Source organism: Cryptotermes secundus, unplaced genomic scaffold, assembly GCF_002891405.2.
Source record: "Cryptotermes secundus unplaced genomic scaffold, Csec_1.0 scaffold137, whole genome shotgun sequence".
NCBI classification, from domain to species: domain Eukaryota; kingdom Metazoa; phylum Arthropoda; class Insecta; order Blattodea; family Kalotermitidae; genus Cryptotermes; species Cryptotermes secundus.
The window spans coordinates 227514-243033 of record NW_019739595.1 but is presented as its reverse complement, the minus strand read 5'-3'; the positions used below and the strand labels follow the sequence as shown (position 1 = coordinate 243033).

Here is a 15520-nt window from a genome sequence, read left to right as displayed (position 1 = left end):
TGCAACTGTTGGAATGAAGATTGGCAGGGGAAACCGAAGTACTTGGAGAAAACCTGCCCCAGTGCCACTTTGTCCACCACAAATAATAAGTACCCTTCACATGTCGATAGCCCAGTCGCTGTAGCGAAGGGGATACGGGATGGACTGCCTGGGTTCCCGGCCAAGCACAGTTTTTCTCTTCTACAGCGTCCAGAGTGCCCCTGAGACCTACCCAATCTCCTGTCGAATGGGTACCATGTGGGGGATTCCCACAGAGGTAAAGCGGCCGGCAGTGAAACTGACAACTCACCTTCACTTAGTTTCAAAGTGAAGAATGGTGGAGCTGTACCTCCGCTCCCCCTTATGTCTTCATGGCATAGTACTGAGTTAATTAAGCACAGGGACAGCTTTGCCTTTGCCTTAACCTCCACATGCCGGTTGAGCTTCAGCTTGGCGTTATGACGAACGGAATACATCAGTTGTTCTTCGGGGGACGAGAAGAAACAGATCTGTACAGTCCAACGCGCAATTGTGCAATCTGACCAATTCACTCGTTGAATGATATACGTGTAAATATATAACAACATATATTTATATTAGTTCCTCAGTTTGTTCGTTGACCCACGATTGTAATATTGAGAATGATAGTGTTCGAGGGTTGCGTGACTAATAATTGTGGATCTTGGATTGGATAATTAGGTCTGTTTGACGTAAGTATCAAAATTACACTCAATTATAACATTTCGCACATTTTCTGTGTCCTCTTACTTCACTTTTGAGCTCTGCCTTCGATTTTTAACTCTGTTTTCTATTCAGGAATGCATTCTGTTTAATATCTGCTCGGTGTACGGAATAAGGGACACCGAGTCGAACAGTTATGTATTTTGTGCCTGCAGTAACTGTCTGCCTAAGCACGCGTTACCACGGAAACATTTCCAGTTCCGCAGTAACCTACATGCTTAGCTGAATGTTTCCACGGAAGTCATGTATAATAATCCCATGATAACGTTTGTGACGGGAACATGCTCTGTTATTACTCGTTGCCTAGGAAATCAACTTCCGATCTGCCTCCACTATTCCGGCTTTCGGGCGTCACGTCACAATATCAAACATCTGTGAGGTCACGTTGCACTTTGAGCAGACAGCCTGAAGGTATGAGAAAAGTCCTTCGGCCTGGCGACGTGGGTTCCATCGGATGTTTAATACACAAGTCGACTGCAGTAACTCTGTGATCTGGTACATTAGGCCAGAAGTGGCTGCAGTGCAAGGGACTTAGTCCCACCCCACTAGCAATAACTCTTTGATTTCTGCGTAGTTAAGATGCCTATGTTTTTGGTTCATTTATGGCTGCCTAGGGCTCACGTGGAGGCCCCCGTGTCTGGTTCGATGATTTTGGCTGGGGTTTTGCTTAAGTTAGGAGGGTATGTGCTGTTGCGTGTTTTTACTATTTTAGTTAAGTTTTTTTAATTTTGGGTTGGTTTGGGTCTATGGTAAGGGTTTTTTTGGTTAGTTTGATTTGTATGCGTTTTAAATAAAATATTTCTCATCCATTACGTCCGCATTCACTGTAGCGGTTGAAACTTTCATTATAAAACGTCACACTAAAATATTTCATTAAAACTGCCTCACAATAGATGTTGAAGTTTCATAAAAGCTTTAGTTTTATAAGTTGAAACGCATCAAATGGGAAAGTAGATTAAATCATCCTCCAGGTGTTTATTTTGCCCCATTTAAGCTGCGTGGACACCGACCACAATGAGAACGAATGTTTGCTTCTTTCCGTGGCACGTACCCAGCCGTTTGGATGTGTTTCTTCTCCCCAGGGCCTCGTCACTTCGATTTCTCGCTTGCACTGAGCCCAAGGCTGTCTGGAAACACACACGCGTAAGACTCTGTCATGTTGACTGTCGAGTGACTCCAAATCCGTTGTTGATATATACTCTCCACGTATCTACCCCGCGACGCTTGTTCTTGCATCCATACAGACGCAGTATTCAGTTTCTGCATTAACGTTCTCAGAAAGAGCTACAGGGTGGCTCTTTAATGGAGTTACGGTGCAGCAGCTTTGGAAATAACGACGCTCCTGAGGAATGAAGCAAACTTTAGAGTGGTGTACTACAGAACTTCAAAATTTCTTCCTAAAAATCGTTCCATCGTTTACATGAAGTGTTTGGAGAGGAATTGTACGGAGAAATAGCTTTTGTTTAGAGTTTTTTTAATGCTAGTGGGGTAGATTTACGGCACGTAAAAGATCCTCATGTCTCTAGGAGACCTCTGAACAAAATTAGGCAAAAAGTTTCCTGCCCAAGTAGTTTCCAGTACCTCCGGTAGATGGGGAAGTATCGGGTACCACTGCCAGAAGAGGACCGACCTCGCTGGCAGAATGGGGCTGATAGCGAGCACCAGTACTGGAAGGGTATGGCGACAGAAATTAAAGGGAGACGCACAATGGACTAATAACTGGTCTAAGTGCACGGGGAAACCCACCCCCTCTAATAATGAATGAATGAAATGAACGTATGCTAGTGGGGTGGGACTAAGTCCTTTGTACTGCGGTCACGTCTGGCCTATTGTACCAGCCCCAGATGATAGGTGATGGTGATTGTGGAGGAATTGGTGGAATGAAGATTGGCAGGGGAAACCGAAGTACTAGGAGAAAACCTGCCCCAGCGCCACTTTGTCCACCACAAATCCCACTTGACCAGGTCCGGGATCGAACCCGGCCGGCCGCGGTGGGAACACAGCGACTAACCGCTTGAACTATGGCGCGGTCCTTTATATACAGTTCCATAACCCAGTTTTAAGAAGAATGGGTGTTTCTAGGCACGATTGCAAAGGAAGATAAAGAATGTTCCTGTGCTTAATTAGTTATAAAATATGTCATGAAGACACATGTTGCGAGTGGAGGCATAGTTCCAAGTTTCTTGACCTCGGCATTAGCAGGAAGTGAGTGATTAGCTTGACGCCCCTGTCGTTTTAGCCACCGGGGTAAGAACCCCGTAGTAGTGGGATAAGAGGCTGGAAGGGCTCCAGATTTGGAACTGGACGCCGTGGACGCTACCGGGAATTGGACGATGTGTTATGACTATTAATTATTAAAGTTTAATGCTTATTGATTGAATTACATTACGTCTCTTTCCCAATATATATATATATAAAGGTACGGTTATCTCTGTGCTTAACTAATTAAGCACTACGCCATGAAGGCGTATGAGGGAGTGGATGTATGGATCCACGTTTCCTTGACCTCGGCACTTGCTGGAAGTGAATGGTCAACTTCACGCCCCAGCCGCTTTACCCCCAGGGAAACAGCCTCCAGTGTCCTTTGGATAGGAGCCTGGGTGGGCCCCAGAGCTGATTTTGACAAAGTTGAGAAGAAAGGATTCTCCGGGACTCGAACTCCGACCCGTCGGTCGTCCAACCCGTAGCCAGACACTACACCAACTACGCTATTCCAGCTCCCCAGTAAATATAACTAGTGTTTAATGATGATCCTGTTTATTATTCAAACGTCGTGAAGTGAAATATTCTGTGACATTTGTGTCAATTAGATTTTTTATAGTTTCACGTGCAGCACTAATGTTCTTTAAAGCCTTAAAAGTTTTACACTACATATTTCGATGAATGTGGTCATCATCAGGTGTTAAAATAATGGACGAGGAAACTGCTGTCTTATGTTTCGTTGCTTATGTTCTTGTCACCCCGGTGCGCGTGTTTGTTCCCTCCTGTTGTATGTTCTCAACCCTCTCTTTCTCCCCCTCTCACCACCCCAGTACTGACAAGTATGAACGTGACAGCCACCCTCCCTGTGATGCGCTTCACCAAAGCCTCATGTTCGGTACCCAGCTTCACTCTTTGTGTTCCATTGTTTTGTTTACATTAGCTACCCACAACGGTAGTTAAGCGACAATTTCATTGCGTGTCCACGCTACTCTTTGGCCACCTTCAGGGCCTGCCGTCAGTGCGTTGGAAATCTCTGTTGTTAAACCACACACCCCGGTACAATCCGTAACAAAGACGGTTCGCATCGCATACTTTACTGGTTCGCTCAGCGGTGGCTATGAACATCCCTGTTATTTGGATGTAATTGCATGTAGTCTGGTAATTCTTCGCCGACGTCCCGGAGCTGTTTGCCACCTAAATCTCACTTGAATTACTCAAGAGCCAGGACAGTACAGTCAGTATACTGACTGGTTAACGGCTGGACGACAAAGGGACTGGAGTTCAAGTCCTGGGGGGGGGGAGAAGAATTTTTATTTCTCCATGTCGTCCAGACCGGCTCTGAAGCCCACCCAACCTCCTATACAATGGGTACCTAAGGCTCTTTCCTCGGGGGTAAAGCGGCTGGAGTGTGAAGCTGACCACTCGCCTCCAATCAGTACCGAGGCCAAGAATACGTGGATCTATACATCCACTCTCCTAGGCGTCTTCAAGGCATAGTGCTTAAATAGTTAAGCACAGGGGCAACTTTGTCGTTAGCTTTTACTTGAATTACTCTCCGATCTTGAAGATGGAAGCAATATTTCCCTCCGAAGCTTTAATGAACTTCTGCCGAACCACGCGGAGTAACTTCCCAGAACATGTTGCCTTCGAACTGTTCCCTTATTTTTTTTTACGTATGATTACGCTACAAGGTTGAAGGTCGCAGGTTCGATTCCCAATAATGCCATTGGATTTTTCAATTGACCTAATCCTTCAATCCTTGCAGCCGCACTATGGTCCTGGGTTCGACTTAACCTCTAACAGAAATGAGTACCAGGAATCTTCCTGTGGGTAAACGGCGGCCAGCGCGCAAGGCTCGCAACCTCACCGTCATCTGTGAGCCGATTTTCTAGACAATGTGGGAGCCTCGACGTCTCACTAACCACGGCCTGTTGCAGGGACAGCTTTATCCGGGTTCTAGCATCGGTCTGGAAACCACGTATCCTGATTCTGGTCGTTAGTGGTTTTACTCTGTCACTCTATAGAACTGCCGGGGTAGTACCTCAGATTACATCACGACGCCTTCCTTTCATACTCCTTCTACTTCATGATTCATCAGTGATCTGCAAAACTTTGTTACTGTTGCAAGTATACGTGTGTTTACCGTCAGTCCTGAATATGGACTTGTGTCCTTGTTTCGCTCACTGGTCATATTGTGGCTGCTAAGCATTCAGTGTCGCTACGTTGGGCGGGAAACAGCGTGAATGCTGTCCAATAATATGTTTATAATTGCCGTCTCATTGCTTGGCGTGGCTGCGGTTTCAAGCAGTCTGTTTCTGTGGATTAATAATCGGAATTGATTTTACGAATCCCCGAGAAGAGCCAAGGTACGATTAAAACTGGGGTGGGGGGTAGCCAGTGTTTGTGAAGCCCACCATCTGCTATTATGTGCAGTCACGACTAGTACAAACGCGGTTCGGGCAATAGTGACATATCGAACAGAGACTGAAGTCGGGTTGTGGTTCTCTAGTGTATAAATTGTCTCGTACGTGAATGCGAAATTTTCGGAGGAACATTCTGCTTCCAAGTTCAGGAGAGTAGAAGCTGTATTCGTTATGCTAATGTTTCTCAATATATATCGACTTATAAGCGCAGTAAAACACGAGTATAACCGCATGTCTCAAGACACAGAGAATCGTGTAATATTTATACATGAATGTTTTTATGCATAATGTTAATTCCTTATACTTAGGCCTGTGTAGGCCTGTGTATGCATGTGTTTATGCGAACATGTGTTGGGAATCGTGATATACTTTCATGTTACTCTTCATCTAGCCAAAAGTAGGCTTCTGAGATCAACTTGTTATCTGTGTATCTTTGTCACCCCCTTAACAACAAGGCGTACGCCTGTAGGTTAGTCGGGACGAGCAGCCGAAAGGAAGGAGAAATGTGGCATTATACCTGAAAGTCGGAATAGTGAAGCCAGAAGAGACGGCTGTTGATAGGTAACGGCTTGGTAAATATTTTGCCACGACAACGACTATATACATAATTAGTATTAAAAGGAATATAGGCGCTTAATACTTCCCAGAACTTTTTGTTGTGATTTTCTTGCGTCATTTCTTTTAATGCAATAGCCTTACATAGTACTAGTACATTCACAGTAAAAAACAGATTATGGAACTGAGTATGAAATGATAAATGAACGGAAGGCAATATTCTGATTGGAAATGGACATTTGAAATTATAGTAACGAAAAGAAAACTGTGGAGGCTGCAACCTTTTAGCGAAGAAATAGCATCCCAGTGGGGATGAGACAAAGAAATGGTGCCGAGAGAAATCAAACTTCTTTCCCCCCATTACGTGGGCTTTTGTTAAATATGCTAAATTCAGAATGCCTTACCCACTTCAAGATCTATAAGTCTGTGACGATGGTACATTAGTGCAAATATTATGTTTCTGGATATTATCCATCGTCTTGTTTTTATATAAATACGGCACTGTTTGTTTTTCAAAACACAACGTTTCGGAGACTGAATCATGTTTCTGTCTTCAGGTAAAACCTACTCACTTGCGCCCAATCGATAGAGTTATTCCTTATCTCCGGGCACATATGCCAACTCTAAGACGGGATACATAAATCGAACACAACACAGAGAAAATATAAAATTATTTGAAATTTAAAAACATGTAATATTTGTATCTATTTAAGAGTCTGCAAGAATTCGAAATATATTAAAAAAGAAGATGGCAAAAAAATATTTACCGAAATGTTAGAGTACCGTCAAAATTCTACACGTCGCACCAGCAGAAGCCGAAATCACACGTTGGATATGTTATAATCATGAACGCGTCTTTTCCTGAACCATTCGTCTTATGTCGTAAAGACGTTTAAAGCCGTGTATCCGATTACTGAGACAGACTACTGAACATTTTGGTGTAGCGGGAGTTGGAATCTCGATGTCATATTTCGCTGAAGTTCTCCGTCGCAATCATTAGTATTTCAAGATGAATTTCTTCTTCGTAATTTTACAAGGGAAGCACTCAGTAGCGCAGTTGGTTGAGGCACTATGGTACAAGTTTGAAGATCGCGGATTCGAATCCCGACAATGTCACTTGATTTTTCAATTAACCTATTCCTTCCAGCCGTACTATGGCCCTGAAGTCGACTCAGCCTCTAACAGAAATGAATACCAGGAACCTTCCTGGGGAGAAAAGGGCTTTCTGCCGGTGCGTAAGGTTGACATCACCGCAATCAGTGAGCTGATTTTCTAGAAAATGTGGGAGCCTCGACGTCTCACAATCCTATGGGCTTCCACGGCCTGTTACGGGGATAGCTCCACCTTTATATTACACATGTCACGACTCTCCACGAAATTCCTCAAGACACTCATCCCTAACAACAATCTCTCCATATGTTGGTTAGTTAACAGCGATCTAAGTAGCGACCACTTATAGCATTAGATAACAGGATGGTCCATGAGTATGAAGCAGTTGATGGAACGAGAATGGTGAGGGAGAGTGAACTACTTGGGGTAAAACCCACCCCAATGCTACTTTAATCACCATAAATTCCATATGGCATGACCTGAGATCTAATGAATTTTCCGGTGTTTCTGCCCACCTCATTCGACGATATAGGTACTCTGCAGCTGGTACATCATTAAATAACCTAATATTAATTAATAAAGAACATAACTTAGATTTAACTTCCGGAAGGTCTTTTCCAACAGGAAGTCACAGCCTTCCATTGGCCCCTTTCGTCATACAACTGACATTCTCAAAATACTTCGGGAATACTTGTGGGTACGTAAAGAGGACCATTTTCTGATATGTGACGCCATGTAGTCCTACAGAAATTCACAGCCTTTTTAGTGGAATATAATTCTTCCATCTTCAGGGCTGAAGGTATAACCAAGCAACCAGCTAGAAGCAAACAGGAAACAGTTTGAGTGCTTCTTGCTGTTGTCTTGCTCTACATATTCCTCTACCATGAAGATGGAGGCAGTATATTCCTCTGAAACGTCACTAGACTTCTTCTGGACTACGCATCTCCAAAGACATCACAGCTGCGAACCTCAAAACCTGCAATATGGATTAATACCACAGTATTTTGCTGCAAGGATAATGAAGACCATGTAATTTTCAAGTTACTTGACGTTGAATGGTATAACACACTATTATATGACATTTATTTGTGCTTTGTTTCAGCCCTTAGAGTAAAAACCACAAAGTTTCTTAAATGGGTTTTATTTCCATTCCTGAGAAAGGATATGAAGAGATCCTTTCTCTGCAGGATCCTCTCATATCCTGGACGGATCCACTTCGAGCTTTATTCTAAGAACCGGTGCCATGGAAAAATTCCAGGCACATAACCGTGCTGAAGAAGGCATTTCATGTTTGGATATTGCTCGCGGCGTTATGCTGCTATTTTTCCCGCTCTGAACGTGGCCCCTGCGATTCTGCAACCAGTTGTTCGCTGGGGGATTGCGGTTCGCTGCAGTTCAACTGTGATACGTCCCGGGGGGGGGGCTGGCACTGGTATCTCATCAGTTCTACAGGCTTGAAGCAAGCTAGACGCAAAACGGTCCAATTTATCTGTTGGACAACGAGGTGTGGGGTGGGGTGAGACTGAGTCCACTTGGTAAGTTGGCCACTGTTTGGCCTATTATACGAGCAAATGACGACAGATTATGATGAGTGTGAAAAGTCGATGAAATGAGAATTTGCAAGGGAAAGTACTGGGACCACAAATCCCACGTAACCTGACCTGGGCTCGAAACCAGGCCGCCGCGGTGTGAAGCCGGCGACTAACAGCCTGAGTTATGGCGCGGCCTCAACGACGTCTATGTTTCCAGGAGTGTGCAAAGTGTTATAGCCCATCCGAAACGTCTTTCAGGATAACTTCAGTATGGTATGACATGTCATACCATCAGTAGGCAAATTTATGGAAGACAGTCCCCCTGTCTATATCTGTATCTATATCTATCTATCTATCTATCTATCTATCTATCTATCTATCTATCTATCTATCTATCTATCTATCTATCTATCTATCTATCTATCTATCTATCTGTCTGTCTCTCTGTCTGTCTGTCTGTCTATCTGTCTGTCTGTCTGTCTATCTATCTATCTATCTACAGTCCTTTGTTGGACCTTGGCCACTTTTCGAATTCTTAATTCCATACACAGTCGGTAGGACTCCTTGGACGGAGAATCAGCCAGTCGCAAGGCCACTACCTACACACAGAACAACATGAACACAGATATCCATGCTTCGAGTGGGACTCGAGCCCACGACCCCAGTGTTCGAGCGAGCGAAGACGGTTCGTGCCTTAGTCCCCGCGGCCGTTGTCGTCGGCTTCTGTGTATTCAACGAGTGCAAATATAATCTAGTAACGCTGTAAAAATAACGCAATGGGTGACGCCATTACATCGTGATGACGCAACCTCACAAATGTTTCAGACACGCTATACGAATGGAGCTGGTGACTTTGTAATCAGAAGTGGCGTTCTGACTTGATTAACCGTAATTAGATTACGCTCGGTTATCTCTGGCAAAATTAAGTGGCCAGACACAACCATCAAGTTAGGTCGCAGTGTCGAGCTAGGAAGTAGTCGGCATGTATGTCGTCTTTAGCTCTTCCTTCAGTTTCTTGCTCATGCATAGTCCTATTTGTTCCACCAGTTTTCTCATACCTGTACGACAGAGAAGTTTCAGAAAGCAGTATCTATTGGTATGTTACGTTGTATATTCTGACAGAAGTTTATCGTTGTTTCAGAGGAGGTTGATTCATCAGTATTCAGAAACGAAAGGTAAACGAAGCCTGCAAGAAACGTAATCTCTCGTAGAGAAGCTTAGATTAGTTTTACTCTGCTGTAGTACACATTGCAAAGAGCCCACTACGAAAACCTAGGGATGGGTGGTAGAATAATATTCAATTGGACCTTGAAGGCCTGGGATAGTAGGATGGGAACTGGACGATATGACACAAGATAGGGGCTATTTGCGAAGTCTAATGAAAATGGAAATGAAAATCTGGGTTTCATAAAATGCTGGAAATTACTTGAATAAATTTGATTTGGTTCATCCTGGTCCGTCACATTACCAGTAGTATAAAAGGTTATCAACACTGTCCCGTGTGTTTGATATTGTTTCTCTTTCCTTTTTAATCTTTAATCCTTGACATGTTTCTGTCACAGCGACCATCTTCAGAAGGACATATCAATACATGTGGAAACTGCTATTACAACGTGATTGGTCATTATCAATGTATACATAATTTTAATTTCATGAATCCTGCCGTGTGTATTCTTGTGCAAGTTAACTTAAATGTTTATAACATTGTATCAAATTTTACGTACTGCAGTTCGATGTTGTACATTTGTTGAAGTGTGTTTGCTTGATGATTGCCACTCGTGGCCGAAACATGTAGCAGAACTACACTGAGCATTGTCCTTGAAGTTCTATATTTGCTGTGTTGTGACGGTCAAATAAAGAGGTAATATATACATACATACAACACCATTACAGTGCCATGAATATAAAATCTTAGCCTTTAACAATTACAGCGATTTCCCTGAATCTATTAAAATGCTTATAAATTATTATAATTAGTTTATTTAAACGTGTGGTTTAGAAAACTTTGTTAAAATCTAGAAACAATTTGGTTCGTGTCGTTCATCTTCCTTGAAACATAGGCAGTATAGGGGACACGAACCAACTTGCTTCTGGTTTTTAATAAAGTTTCGAAACCACACTTGTAAATAAACTAACTATAATAATTGGCCGCGCCATAGCTCAAGCGGTTAGTCTCTGGCTTCCCATCGCGATGGCCCGGATTCGATCCCGGATCTGGTCAAGTGGTATTTGTGTTGAACAAAGTGGCGTTAGAGCGGGTTTTCTCCGAATACTTCGGTTTCCCTTGCCAATTTTAATTCCACCAAATTCTCCATTATCATAATCACCTTGGGCAGGCTACAATAGGCCAATCAGTGGCCGCCGAGCCGAGTGCACCCAGTTGGACTCCACCCCCCACTTAGAGAATTAAAAAAAATGTATATAGTAATTTATAAATAAATATTTTAATATATTCAGGCACGTTGCTCTAGTTGTTAAAATATCAGATTCTATATTCATGGCATTGTAATGTTATTGTGTATATGTACTGATAATGACCAATTGCATTGTAATACTAGTTTCCGCTTGTATTGATATATCCTTCTGAAGATGGTCGCTCCGACCGAAACATGTCAAGGATGAAAGATTAAAAAAAATATATATTTCTCAGCCACACCGGACGGAGCTGATAACCTTTCATTACTAGCTTCTCGCAATTCACTCAGCTCCATGGAGTTAGTTAGTTAGTCAATGAGTTAGTTATTGAGCCCACCCTTTTTTTTTAGTTCGCTTAGTGGGATGTGGAGTCCAACTTGGTCCACTCGGCACGGCGTCCACTGATTGGCCTATTGTAGCCTGCCTCGGGTGATTATGATGATGGAGAATTTGGTGGAATAAAGATTGGCAGGGGAAACCGAAGTACTCGGAGAGAACCTGCCCCAGCGCCACTTTTTCCATCACAAAACCTACTTGACCAGACCCGGGAACGAACCCGGGCCGCCGCGATGGGAAGCCAGCGACTAACCGCTTGAGCTATGGCGCGGCCTTTCAGTTAGTTGTTAGAACAGACTGTGCTTCACAAAGATGCGTGAAATAACATCTTCCTCTCACCAGAGTCACGTTGGATAGACTCTTGCATGAAGCTGACTGTAGCATGTGATATTTCTATAAACTCCATTCGGTTATGCCGAAGTTTCCACAAATACATAGAAGAAGAGAGTTTCTTTTCTGGGCCAGTTAGCATGAGAACTTATGGGGCCTAACTTGAAGGGAACAGCGTCTGACTTTCGCCTGAGCACTGAGCCGTTGTGCCGTGGCAGGAGTTGTTCCTGATACTAAATAGATTCAATAAGTTTGCAGATGTGTGAATGGGTCTCCCTGTTCCTTCGATGAAGCGCATATAATGAAGGCATTATTGGGGGAATGATGTCTGCCTTTTACTCATATTTCATTCCCGAGACTCTTGAACGGATTTCGCGTAAAGTTGGCACTAGTTCCCACTCCATTGTGTGTCCGTACGGTTCAATTTAAACCTGGCGTCTTTGTGTAACTTTGCGGCGTCTACCGAGATGAGAATGTTGAGCTCACATCGGAATAATATTTGTTGTAATTCGATCTGCAAATAACAATTACGTTTAATTACTTTCACTGAGTTCGGTTAAAATATTTACGAAAACGGTACATAGAGATATTCTATCTAAATGAATTTTGAAAGAGAAATCTATTTAGCCGATGGCATATTAAAACTGACGGAACTACCCCCCTTTCCAATCTCCATCCTCAGACCGCTGTGTAATCCAATTGCAGTAACACCGCCCCTACGTACAGCTGCGGGAGTTCTGGAAATAATTACCCAAGCGGTCTTAACTTTAAAAACGAGTTATGTAGAAAGTAACGAGCACTGTCTACCCACTCCATGGCACACAGGGCACATAAAATTATCCAGCCACTGGATCCGTATGGTTATTTTGTAATAAATTTTAAAAATGTTCCTTGCTGAAAGAATTCATTCCTGCGGTGTGCACTATTAAGGTTTTTGCATATACGAAAATAACGTCTGTATACAGCGCTACAGTTTCTGTATGAGGCGCATTTAGTCTTCTCTACCATCTTCAGTGCCTCTTGAATCGTGCTTTTAAAACAGTTGTCACTTACATAATTTGCGAAATATGCTCTGCCACTTCTCTTATGTCTTACATGTGGTGCGTGTCTGAAAATTGTGTTCTTCATAAATGGTTAATCCTTATTAAATTTGTGTACATGTAAAATCTTTCTGAAGTAGTGTAAAGGAAATATTCCGAACACACGAATTTAATAATGAATGATTTACCATAAATGAATAATACAATTTTCTAACTCGCACTAAGTATGAGATGAACAACAAAGGGAAATGTGCAGCATATTATGGCATGTAGACCTGTTGCTAGGCAACTACCGATAAATAAGCAGCTATAAAACAGCCGCTGCTAGGAAACAGCTTCAACATATTCCTAACACGCAACAATAGAATTACTGGGAAGCGATATTCTCTACGCGGTCCGTACAGTAGATACGCTGAAACAATAGAAGAAATATTTTCATTGATTGCATCCTGTTGTGTGTCTCAGACAATATAATGTGACGTGAACAGCGCAAAGCTCGGTAAACACCCCCCCTCCAGCGGTGACGTAACAGAATCGGAGCAACTGCCGCTGCTGCGGTAACAGACCAGTCAACACTCCATCCTCTTCCCCCGAGGTGACGTAACAGCACTTCCCACAGTGACGTAACAGGGGACACCGCTGTTACTACGAAGCAATAAACAACTCTCGGCAGCGTTCCCCAGCAAAACCTGTAAACACGGCGTTTACGCAACAGTGAAGCGATCACGTAACTCTTTTCTGTGTTGTCAGTGCGGAAGTTGTCGCGAGTCCCAAGGGAATTGGGCCCGAGAAAGTCTGCGCTGGCAAGGGCCAGCAGCATACACAAAAGACAGACCCGTCCTCTCGTCAGAGAGTGCGCCCCACAAAAACAATACTGTAACTCATATAGTAATAAATATCTGGTCATGAGCCTCAGATGGGGTTAGACACCAAGACTTGAATGAATGAATGTATAAGGGGTGGGCCTTCTCGGCCCTTGCACCGCGACCTACAGTGGTATACCATGGCTTACTGACTGACTGACTGACTGACTGACAGTCAGTCGCAATGTGATTTTGACTTTGATTTAGTTAGTTGTGAGGCAGTCGCCGGACAGTAAGGACGTGAACACGGAATACGAGGAATCTACGGCATTAGAAGCCGTTACCAGGCGGTAACCAGTACAGATACAGCAGACTGATAAGATGTAGTGCGTGCTGCACTAAATTGTAGAGTGTGTGAATTAGCGACAGCGCTATACTTACTTGTAGTTACGGTCTGTGAGTGTTCAGTAAATCCAATTATCAATCGAAACCCATACACAGAATAGTATATTGCAAATCATGCAGTGAACCCCAGCAATTATCTAACTACTAACTTGTCCTCTTTATAACATCTCTGCACGGACCGCGCAGAAAACACCGTTACTCTCTTGTAGATTACGGGCCGCTTCCTTGTAATGGCCTGTTCTTCTGACTCTACAATTCTTCCTTTGAGCCAGTATGCCACAATATAAATTAGTGTCGAGGTCAAGAATATGTAGAGTTTTACATCCACTCCCCCATACGTCTTCATGGTGTAGTGCTTATTTAGTTAAGTAGAGGGAAAAAATTTATTTTAGTAGAATTAATATATAGATGCCTACCGCTGCATAATCTTCTAATTGTCACGAACAGGGTCTGTAGTTCTAGACCGATATATTTATTCACTATGGCGACGGAAGGGAATATGGCACTAATGTAATTCGAAGGGCAAGCAAGTAATTCAACTGACGATATAACACAGGATTGTATGACGAGCACACAGGGACACGATATTTGTCCCCCAAAAAAATGCAATTCCACGGGCATGGAGGTCAAAGTGTAGAGCAGCAATATGGCTGCGCCGCGTATGAACGGAACCGACAACGATACAAAACAAGACATGCTGAAGAATTCCACAAATTGTAACTACGTGGAAGTTTGTAAGAGATAGCTCATGACGGGTTCGCGGAGCACATACATGTCAGAACAGAACCTAACAATATATTTGAAAAGTAGAATTCAATCGACATGGATAGAAAAGTTATCGAGTGTCAGGTTAAGCAGTACCGTGCGAGCAGACGCTGTTGTTGGTGAGGACATGGGTGTTACCTATCCGGATGTGACAAGAAGGAACAAATGTACTTCCTGCGACATTTTTGATAAACATTGGCCCCATATGTTCGAAGGGAGACTCAGCTCTCTGCTGCTTTCAGTCAGCTGCAGGTCACAAAGTGTGACGCCCAACTTGCTGTCGTACACAGATACACCCGAAACAAGCCGATGCAAATATCATGGGGTGTGGGAACGAAAATGTCTCGTCCTCAGATAATAACTTAGACTCTTACGTCATCATTAGAAAGCTGTTGGACTCTGTCCTCAGCCCACTTCGATATTCAGAGATCGATTCGACTTTCGCCCTTTCTTTTATATCTGAATTCGCTTCGGGAATCTGGATAAAGGTGATAGTAGGGAACCGGGAACATGAGACACTCAGGTTTAACTTACGTGGGCAGAAATCGATTCTCGGCGGACGATGTAGGATTTCGGATTTAATTTGAAAAGGTTATTTATTGAAGAACTCATTAATATTGTGCTAACTATCCCTGTAACAGGCTGTGGATGCCCATAGGGTTATGAGACGTCGAGGCTCCCACATTTACTCTCGACAGTCGGCTCACAGATGGCGGTAAAGTTTTCAGCCTTACGTGCTGACCTCACTTCACCCCCAGGAAGATCTCTGGTACTCATTTGTGTTAGAGGTTGAGTCGACCCCAGGATCATGGTGTGGCTGGAAGGATTAGGTAAACTGAAAAAATCCAATGAACTCATCGCGAATCGAACCTGCGACCTTCCAG

General features: G+C 43.3%; 1 protein-coding gene across 1 annotated transcript in view; it reads left to right on the top strand.

Moving 5' to 3' along the window:
• Window positions 1-15520, top strand: part of LOC111871968 (atrial natriuretic peptide-converting enzyme) — a 323648-nt gene that overhangs the window by 99563 nt on the left and 208565 nt on the right. The window lies entirely within an intron of this gene.